We start from the raw sequence: 10,672 nt of genomic DNA, 5'->3' as shown, positions 1-10,672 counted from the left end.
AATGAACCACTAATGATTACTTTCTCCATCACTGAGATATATTCACCTCTTCCTGCTCCTCACAACAGCCAGTAAATAAAACTAAAAGCCATTTGGTTATATTATCTATCGATGAGTACAATCTTCATCAAGTTTATTTTCCTTTCTGTTCTCATTCTTATGGCCTCTCAGCCAGCAGTAGCCTCCGGCAGTGGCGGCAGCAATTGTGTGAGTAACCCAAGTAAAGGGCCTCCGGACTGCCCAAAACATGGCACTTCTGCTCCAGGAAGAAATCTCATCACCACAGATGGCGATTACGCCAGACTTCAAACTAAAGATCATCTTTAGAAGTACATATTATCCTGGTGTATGTATTACCTAATTAAGTGATCTTCTATATATATGTTATTTTTCTGTGTAGTCCCACTGAAGAAATTATGTTTGTGCCAAATTATTTTTAGGGTATAAATCCACCTACCCCACCTCCAGTGCGTATCCTCTGAGATATCTCATATTTTGTGTGACTGACTTGTCCGGTGCCTATTCGGGGACAGCCCAGGTGGCCAGTATTATTATTTAAGCTTTCAGATTCGTGCAGAACGTATTTGAACTTTTGAGATTTTCCGAAATGTAACGCAAAATATGAGATATCTCAGATGATGCGAATTCCCCCCACCTCCTCCCTCCAAAAAAATTTATAGGAGAAATTGAGCTACTGCATGCAACTCACTTTTTATTTATCAATTCCAACATCCACTACGTACTGTAATGATGCTTGATTATTGTGTGGCTACTGGCTAATACAATACTATAATGGAAATACTGGAATACATATTTGAATATTACTTTAATGCCTTTTTGCTTGTTTGTTGTTTTTTCATTTAAAAACTGTACCACAGTACCAGTGTGTTTCACCTCTTTGGCTTCTTATTTTCTGAAAACGTACTAAATGACCTTGTAACTTTCAATTCTGACAGCGCTGATTTTAGTTTTCTGGCAGTGAAAACGAATGCTGTTATGACTTCTTTTCTTTTTTTAAAGCCCTGGCAGTGGCTGCCAATGGAGTGTTGTTATGACTTTTCATTCTGATATATATGGGGTTCATTATGAGCAAGGGAAAACTAGAAAATTTTGATAGAGGTAGCTGAAAGTTAAAATGCGCAAAATGTGGTGAGTGAGATTTGAATTCAAGTCGTTTCAACCACAAGATAGAATATCATATCAAATCCTTTTGTAAATTTATGGTGTTTGCACCAACTTAGATTTTAACTATTACAATTCCATGATCATTTCAAATAACAAAATCCGTGATTTATTTTCAAGTAACATATCGACAGCATGTCAGCACGTTGAAGTTTCTTTCGAAATGAGAATATGTTGGTTTGCCTCCATACATTTGTCATAGTAAAGTTCGAAAAGGAAAAACAATTTTTTTTATCTGAACTTGAATACTTCAGCTAGAATGAATTTAAAACACTTGAAAGAAACCATAATCAAGCTTTGAACTTCGTTACAAAAGCTGAAAAAATCAGTGTAATGGATTAGTGACGGCACATAGCACCTTAAGAAATGCATAATTAAGTATTCAAAAGGTTGATAATCCTCAATAACTTTATTGGCTTCCCCCAATAACATAATTCATTTCAAAAACTCTCGTGTACGATTTATGTTACTTTTGAGTCAATACATGCAGTTGTAAGTTTAATATTAAGAAAACAAAAATTGGAATATTTGCTAGCTAATAGAACATCTCTATATTTAACATCTGGAGAAATGAATAATTCATGAGAAACCGCTAAATCATTTAATTTGATAATCATATCTACCACACCTTCCATGCTATTAATATTTTAGTATATTGATTTCGCACCACTAGATATAGCAATTTAACCATGGTTCTGAAACTCGGAATCGGAATCTGAATCGGATACTTGGCTGTGGAATTGGAATCGGATAAATTGGTCGGAATCGGAAGAATCTGATTAGAAACTCAAATTTTTTTGGCAGAACCTTCTTTTGTAGCCAAAATATCAAAAAAAATTGGTAAAATTTTTTTTGTCAGGAAATTATGTTAAGACAAGATATTATACTCAAATAATCTATTAATATGATATAATACATGCATTACAACCGAAACATTTTGTTACTGTCAAATGCTATGACAACCTGACTAGATAATCTCGACATCCTGTGTATTAAAATATAAAAAGGGATATTGTTGTATTGAGCTAAATAATAAATTACTTTAAAAAAAGATAGCTAAATAATAAAGTTATTAATGTGATAACAATCAAATTTGTACTGTAATTACTTAAAAAAAATTTATTTAATTTTAAAATTAAAAAAATAATTATTTAATTTTAAAATAAAATAAAAATACTAAATAAAATGTACAAGAGAAAATAAAAATTTTAGTTTCTATTATATTTTTAGAACAATCAAATTTCTAAACTAGTAATCCCATACGGCCATACTCCTATCGTTTAGTCAAAAATAAAAAATAAGAAACATACATGACACTTGAGTGTCATCAGCTGTAAAGTTTTCAAAATATACCAATAGTTGACCTTGAGTACATATATCAATAGTTGATATGAACATGGTTTACGATGAAACAATTTATGTTCTCAAAATAAAGCCCTATAGTTCACATACACCCAGTCTATTTAACATTTTATAATGCTTTCACCCTTCTTCTCTTCTCCGCAGACCAATCTATTTTCTCCAATTTTCTTCGACGGCAATGAAAAAATACAAATTGGTTCGATTTAATCCACAAAACAGTTTAATTTTGCTCTTAGCGCTAGAGAAAAATACAAATTGGTTCCAGAGACTTCATTCGGGGTGTCATTGACTCTGGAGAGCTACACGTTTGGATTGACTGCAGTATGTGTGTATTAAATATTAGCTATAAATAATTTTTCTTAGTATATTATTTTCAAAAATATACAAAGATAAACTTTAACATAAAAAATGTAGAAAGTTATTGATCTTGTCATTTAAATAATACATTACAACACGTTAGAAAAATGAACTCAGTCGTATTTGATGAAAAACACTTAGTCCATGTTTGGTTGTGGCCTAAACGGTGGAATAAGGTGTTTAGGCCTCGTTATTCCACCAAACGTGCTTTAAATGAGCCGGCCTAAGATGACATAAGCCGATCTTTAAGCCGGCCTAAATTAAGCCATCTCACATGGTGGTTTAATTTTTATTCCACCTCATGGCCTAACTTGAATGATTATAATAATATTTTGTTTGTATATAATTAGTATATTATTGTTAATAATTATTATTAGTATATAATTATATAATTAATATCTTATATTGTTAATATATTAAATAATTATTATAATAATATTATATAATTAATATCCTAATATTAATAATTATTATTAATAAATAATTATATAACTATTATGTTATATTGTTAATATATTAATATTGTGTAATTAGTATCTTATTAACGATATATAACTATATAATTAATATGTTATATTGTTAATATATTAAATAATTATTATAATAATATAATAATATAATAATATATTAATATTATATAATTAATATTTTCTTATTCATAATTATTATTAATATGTAATTATATAATTAATATGTTATACTGTTAATATATTAAATAATTATTATAATAATATTACAATATATTATAGTTGTTATTAATATATTAATATCATATAATTAATATCTTATCATTAATAATTAATAATTAATATTCTTAACATAGTAAATCATTATTATAATAATATTATAATATATTATAGTTGTTATTGATATATTAATATTATAAAATTAGTATCTTATTATTAATAATTATTATTAATATATAATTATATAATTAATATTTTATATTGTTAATATATTAAATTATTATTTTAATAAGATTATATAATTAGTAATTATTATTAATTTATAATTATACAATTAATTTGTTATTATTAATAATTATTATTAATATATAATTAATATTTATATTGTTAATATATTAAATTAATTTATAATAATATATAATATATTAATATTATATAATTAGTATCTTATTATATTAATTAACCAATTTAGGCTTTTAAAACATTAGTCCTCCATCAACTCTAACCAAACAAGGAATAGTTTAAGCTATGGTTTAACTTTAGGCCTCAACCAAACATGAATAATTTTGACCGGCCTAAGTTGGAATAACCAATTTAGGCCTTCTTAGCTTTAGGCCACAACCAAACATGGGGTTAGGGCTTGTTCAGCAGGCCCATTCCCATTGGAAATTTGATGGGTTTGGATGATATAGGATCATAATCCTACAAGGGTGTTCGGCAGTCATATTTTTCCTCAAAATTTTCCTGTGGGGAGTTCCCAACAACACTAAATCCAGTGCAATTTTTTGGGATAAAAAAACGGAGCTCAAACTCAATTTTTTTTTCCCCACTCACTCTCTCCTAGGGGTGTCAATGGTACCTTTTTAGCCATTTACCCGACCCATATCGTATTCGATAAGGCGGGTATGGGTAAGGTTTTTTTTTCGTTAGCTTATTGGGTATGGGTATGGGTAAGAATTTTTTTTCGTTAAATAAATGGATAAAGGTATGGGTAATGACTATTTCGTACCCGTTATCCTATAGGGTAATTATAAAATCCAAATATATATTCAATTCATTTTCCAACTCACTTAAATGTATACTCAATTCAATTTTCAACCCACTTAAATGTATATTCGTGTTTTTGAATTTTTATTCTTTATAAAAAATAATTTAGTTGAAATTGATTGCACATTTATTTTATTTTTTATTAGAAATGCAATTATATATCTGTTAAAATGAATGAGTTTTTGATGTTTAATTTGTAAAATATAATAAAACTAATTATTATACTAGTATTATCCATTATTCATCCGCTACAAATTAAATATTAGTTCGCCTAGTAGTTTTGGTTATTATAGTGCAAATATCTTAAATTTCTAAGATAAATTAGATTTACACAAATATAATTCAGAATTGTTCTTAAATCATTTTGCAAATTTGACAAAACAATACTTCAGAAGCTTTTTTCTAAACTTTTTTTGGAAGAAAGTGAATAACCCACCAATTTCCATTAAAAGAAACCTACACTGTTTTAGGGTATGGTACCAAACCACTGATACCAAGTCCCTTAACTACAATAGCAAAACTGCAAAATTAAAAACATACCTCATGACATCCTACATATTTCTACCAACAAAACATAACAGCACATCCATATACTGTTCATCTACCCAAATGACCAGAAAAACTGTAATCAGAAACAAAGAACATAGTAACCAACACAAAACCAAAAAATATGATTACACTTTTACCAGTACCCAAGCCCTCCGTTCCATCTTTAGACTTCACCGCTGTCTATGCCATTTAAAGCAGAAGGCCCCTGTCGACAACTTTGTCTAATCTTAATTATATTTTAAGTTAAGAACTATATAGCATTTGGTTTAGTGACAAAAGCACATGGTCTTTATATGAAAGGTCATGGATTCGAAACTCAAATTGGGGATATTTTTTGTTATAATAACAAGAATATTAAATAGTTGGGTAACTTAATCTCCAACTTTACTCAAAAGAAAAAATTATATATTAAGTTGACATTTCTCTAAATTTAAATGGACAGTTAGTTCACTTAGTGATCTCCAAATATTTGTTGTTAATAGTTTTTTTACCATATTGAAACTTTAGAATTCTTGTTTTAAATTTGTGTTAAAAAATAAAAAGTCATATATAGTTTCTAACTATATATTCTGTGTAATTAACTTTTAATATTGTTGTAGTTTATACTTTTAGCCATTATCATAGAAAATTCGAACTTATAACAATAATTTAATTTTAGTCCACATATTATATTTACTAAAATTAAGCTGTTTATGAGCACTGAACTTCTAAACGTAGTATGTTGTTTGCCCATATTTGATCCATGTAGAAATGTTCCTCCAGGCGGCTGCCATGGCAAACTCTCCAAAATTGATCTTGACTATATAAGAATATTTGGGTGTACATTTTTTGTACATATAAAAAGATAAGACAAGTTAGATAAAAATACAGTTAAAGCTATATTTTTGGAATACTCCTCATAAAACAAATGATATAAGTGTTATGATCCAAAAAACCATAAGCTTTATATTTCACGAGATGTGACATTCTTTGAAAATGAACCATATTATCAAACAAATGAACAAGGAAATGCACAAGGTCAACCAATACAATTGTCTCCAAATAATTTTATATTTCCTGAAAAAATAAATCAAGAACAGATTGAAGGAGATCACGCTGGTGAAACAAGTGCAATCCCTTCAAGGGGAGAAAATGAAGAAACTGAGTAAAGTGAAGAAACAGCTCAAGAAGAGATTGAAATTGACTCAAGCGAAAAAGTAACTCAAGAAGAAAGTGGCTTGAGAAGGTTAATAAGACAAACTCAGCCTCCCATCAAACTAAGGGATTATATATCCCATTAGGTGATGTATTCAATTCAAGATTTTATTTCTTATGATAAGGTATCTCTTACATATAGGGCCTATTTGAGTAACGTTAACAATCAAACCGAACTAGCCAATTTTAATGAAGCAAACCAAAGTTCGATTTGGTGTAAAGCTATGAAAGAAGAACTTCAAGTCTTACGAAAAAATAAAACATAGGATATTATTTGTTTACCAAAAAATAAAAAGACCGTAGATTGCAAATGGGTGTATAAAATCAAATATAATAGTGACAGTATGGTTGAAAGGTATAAAGCTAGGTTAGTAACCAAAGGATTCACCCAAACTTATGGTATTGACTACCAAGAAACCTTTGCACTAGTAGCGAAAATGAATACCGTTAGAATTTTACTATCAGTAGCCACCAACTTAGGATGGGATTTGTTCCAGATGGATGTAAAAAATGTATTTCTCCAAGGAACATTGGAAGAAGAGATCTACATGACCCTTCCTCCAGGTCATAAGAATGCGTCAGATCCAACATTGGCGTGTAAGTTAAAGAAAACAATTTATGACCTAAAACAATCACCAAGAGCATGGTATGCCAAGCTAAGCTTTTCTCTTTTAAAAATTAACTTTAGTAAAAGTACAGCAGATTCCTCTATATTTGTCAAACAATCACAAAATTGCACTACTATTATTCTTGTCTATGTAGATGATATTATCATCACGGAAATAATAATGAGAAAATTAGAAAGGTAAAACAATATTTGAAAGAGAAATTTGATATCAAGGATCTTGGTAACCTTTCATATTTTCTGGGAATAGAAATAGCCTACTCAAGTAAAGGCTTATTTCTATGCCAAAGAAAATATGTCATTGACCTATTAAAAGAAACTGGTAAATTGGGAGCTAAACTAACCAATACACCAATGGAAACCAATATTAAACTTGGAATTGAGGATGTGTTCGCACAGAATATATGCTACAAAGTTTCAGTATAGCAAGCTATACCTTTTAAACCTTTGTTATACTCTGTCAAATCAGATAGCAAGTGCACTATCCTATCGATGAGTATGCTCAGGTATCGATCCACAGGGACGGAAGAAAATGACCGGACTCGTCTTAAAATTACTTGAGATTCTAGAAGTGAGAAAAATTGGTTTGATTTAATCCTAACAATTCTACTGATTTATGACAAGTTTAAAAGACAATAAAAAGAATTAAAGTTGTTTTCAAATGATAAAAAGGCGTTTCCAGGGTTCAGATTTCATTTCTGTTCAGCCCCGAGGCATACGGCCCGTATGGGAATCCATACGGCCCGTAGGGGACCCCGAGTTAATGCTGCAGCTACTGTTTTCTGTGTTGATACTAATGTTTAGGGTTTCTATCGACCAGATCTAGATACCTAACCTCAACTTTCGCATTTTGGCCTAGTACCCGATTACCGGACTCAAATACTTCCCTCTTAGATGCGTTAAACCTCAACTTTCGCATTTTGGCCTAATTTATCTAAGTTACTTGTTGGTTTACTAAAAGTATCCAAGGACTTTCGCCTCAAGGAAAGTTTCACCTTTCGGGTACTCCTTGGTTTAACCCTACTTCATATACTTTATTCGGTTGGATTAAATGTCATAGACTTGGCTCCTAACACTTAGATGTGCGCATTCATCTAACGGGATGACTAATCAATTCAAGCAAGCACAAATAAAGCAATCAAAATACTACTCAACAAGGTAAAAACAAAGCATTCAACACAAAATCCAAGTAGCATGCAAACAAAACCAAACTAGAAACTACATCTTAGCCCTAGAAACAAAGTAAATTAGCTACTCATGTTCATAAGATAACACAAATAACAGAAAATAAAAGAGTTCATGACAAAACAGTGGAGAAATCCGAAGATCCGTTGCAAACTCGCGTTTTTCACTTCTCTTCCTCTCCTCCTCCTCTTGTCTTTTGCTCCAAGAAAGCTTGTCCAAGTTCCAGTGGTGAATTTCCCCCTTTTTTGGTGAGGAAATATCTCATTTAATGCCCTGGATCGCGTGTGCAGAGGCTTCCTTTTCGGCCTCCTTGATTTCAGCTGATTTCAGATCCTGCTGGATTTTTCCGATTTAGCACCCTACGGCCCGTAGGGGACCCCATACGGCCCGTAGGGCTGTGTTTTGTCTTGGAGACTATGTGCCTCTGTTGTGGAATCTTCTGTGTGGTTGGGCAGATCCCGTACGGCCCGTAGGGTATGTCATACAGGCCGTATGAAAAATTGTCAGATCCAGTTTTTCGCCCTTTTTCCTGCAAAATACCAAACAAAACATAGCAGTACCACATTTCTTCGAAATATAAGTAAAAAGTCCACATTTATAGGCTTTAAAACACAGGTTTAAGTATAAATTAGGGCTATAAATTAGACATAATATGGAGATATCAAATTCCCCCAAGCTTGAACTTTGCTTGTCCTCAAGCAAAAATCCCAACTTAGGTATCGGGTTGGACTTTGGACTACCTAAATGCAGATAAATTCCTAAATGTGAAAAATTTACATGAGCTTGCTATTGTTAAGAACCTAGAGAATCATTTTGGATACAATTTGGACTTTCCTTGATCAATTTGATTCACCCCACAAATTGACTAATGAAATTTCATATTCTGAGATGCTTTAATATTTGCAAAAACTAATTACTTGAATTGATCAATCTTTCATTCTTACATTGAAATTATGCCCTTGTTTGTGGTGATTTTTTTTTCTTTTTCGCCCCCCCAAGCTTGAAACAAGCTTAGGTTAGAAAGTCGCGGATTTCATGTGTTGATAACTGCAAATATTTTTGAAACTTTTCGAGCTCAAAGGCATCCCGTCGGATTGTGCCAGTACTCTTTTTTTCTTTGGGAGACGAGCTCAAAGGCGCCCAGTAGGACTTATTGCCAGTACTCTTATTTTCTCCATCTTTTCATTTATTTCATTTGCATATATCATGAATACACACATCCAAGGTATTCTTTCATACCCATGGATATCCCAATCTTTCTATTATTTAAAATCCCCAATTCCCTATTTTATAAGGCACGGTTCAGTTTCAAAAATGCTTTTTCAATACAATTCAAGTTTTCATTTTTTTTTCTCAAAGTCTCAAAACATCTCATCCTATGCAATTCTTTGATCAAACATGGAGTTATTTCTAATCTTTCAAAGTCATCCAAATCACTACCAAAATTTTTCAAACAAGTACTTAATTCTAACAATCACACAAATTTTTGAAAAATAAACATGAGTTTTATACTTTATGCATTTTCAGACAATGAAGTCCAATTATGCAAGACTCTATTTTTCATAACCTCGTAAAACATCTTAACAAATTTGCAAGTTCAAGCAATTAAGTTCAAAATCACAAATTCTAATCAAGGTCAAGTAAAAATCAAGGTTATAAATCCTAAAAAATTTGAAAAATAAACATGACCTAAATGCAGATACAGTTTTCTTCTATTCCACCCCCCCAAGCTTGAATGAAGCATTGTCCTCAATGCTTGAATTCACACAAGAAAAATAAAATAGAAGAAAATATGAAAACTAACCAGACATGGAGTGAGGGAAGAGGCAGGGGCGCCTCACCGATTGGTGGGAGGTGGGTCGGGTGGTTTTTGGTGGAGCGCCATGTCGAATGTGTTGAAGGGATACACCATTCTTTCCTTTTTAATGCGCCAAGGGAGAGAAAGCATAGACCAGGTTGGTTGTGCACGGCTCGTATGCTGGTCTGCACGGTCCGTGTGCCTGTGATCATCCGCTGGTAAGGTCCTGTGCATGCATGTGGCTGGGTTTGTGCCCATCAGCTCCTCGATTAAGTTCCCGATCACAGTTTGCTGAGTTTTCAAATCCTCCAAGAGTCCAGCAGTGCAATTCGGGGGCGGATCTGAGCAAAGTGTCGTGTTGTCAAACACTTGCAAAAGAAAAATCCACCCCATATCTTTCAAGTCCTTGATTGAGCACCCGATCGCGCTTATGTGAGCTTTCAATTTCCCCAAGAGCGTGGCAGTCCGATCAGGGCTGAGATCCCCGGCAACGGCGCCAAAAACTTGTTCGCACAGAATATATGCTACAAAGTTTCAGTATAGCAAGCTATACCTTTTAAACCTTTGTTATACTCTGTCAAATCAGATAGCAAGTGCACTATCCTATCGATGAGTATGCTCAGGTATCGATCCACAGGGACGGAAGAAAATGACCGGACTCGTCTTAAAATTACTTGAGATTCTAGA

At 32.0% G+C, this 10,672-nt stretch overlaps 1 long non-coding RNA gene across 1 annotated transcript in view; it reads left to right on the top strand.

Moving 5' to 3' along the window:
* LOC144561332 (uncharacterized) overlaps window positions 1–10,672 on the top strand; it is a 30,962-nt gene continuing 20,290 nt past the window's right edge. The window contains exon 1 of the long non-coding RNA XR_013513805.1: window positions 1–71. This is a non-coding gene — a long non-coding RNA (uncharacterized LOC144561332). The remainder of the gene's footprint in view (window positions 72–10,672) is intronic.

The sequence above is a fragment of the Carex rostrata genome, chromosome 1, assembly GCF_964058835.1.
Source record: "Carex rostrata chromosome 1, lpCarRost1.2, whole genome shotgun sequence".
NCBI classification, from domain to species: Eukaryota; Viridiplantae; Streptophyta; class Magnoliopsida; order Poales; family Cyperaceae; genus Carex; species Carex rostrata.
This window is presented reverse-complemented; position numbering and strand designations above follow the sequence as displayed.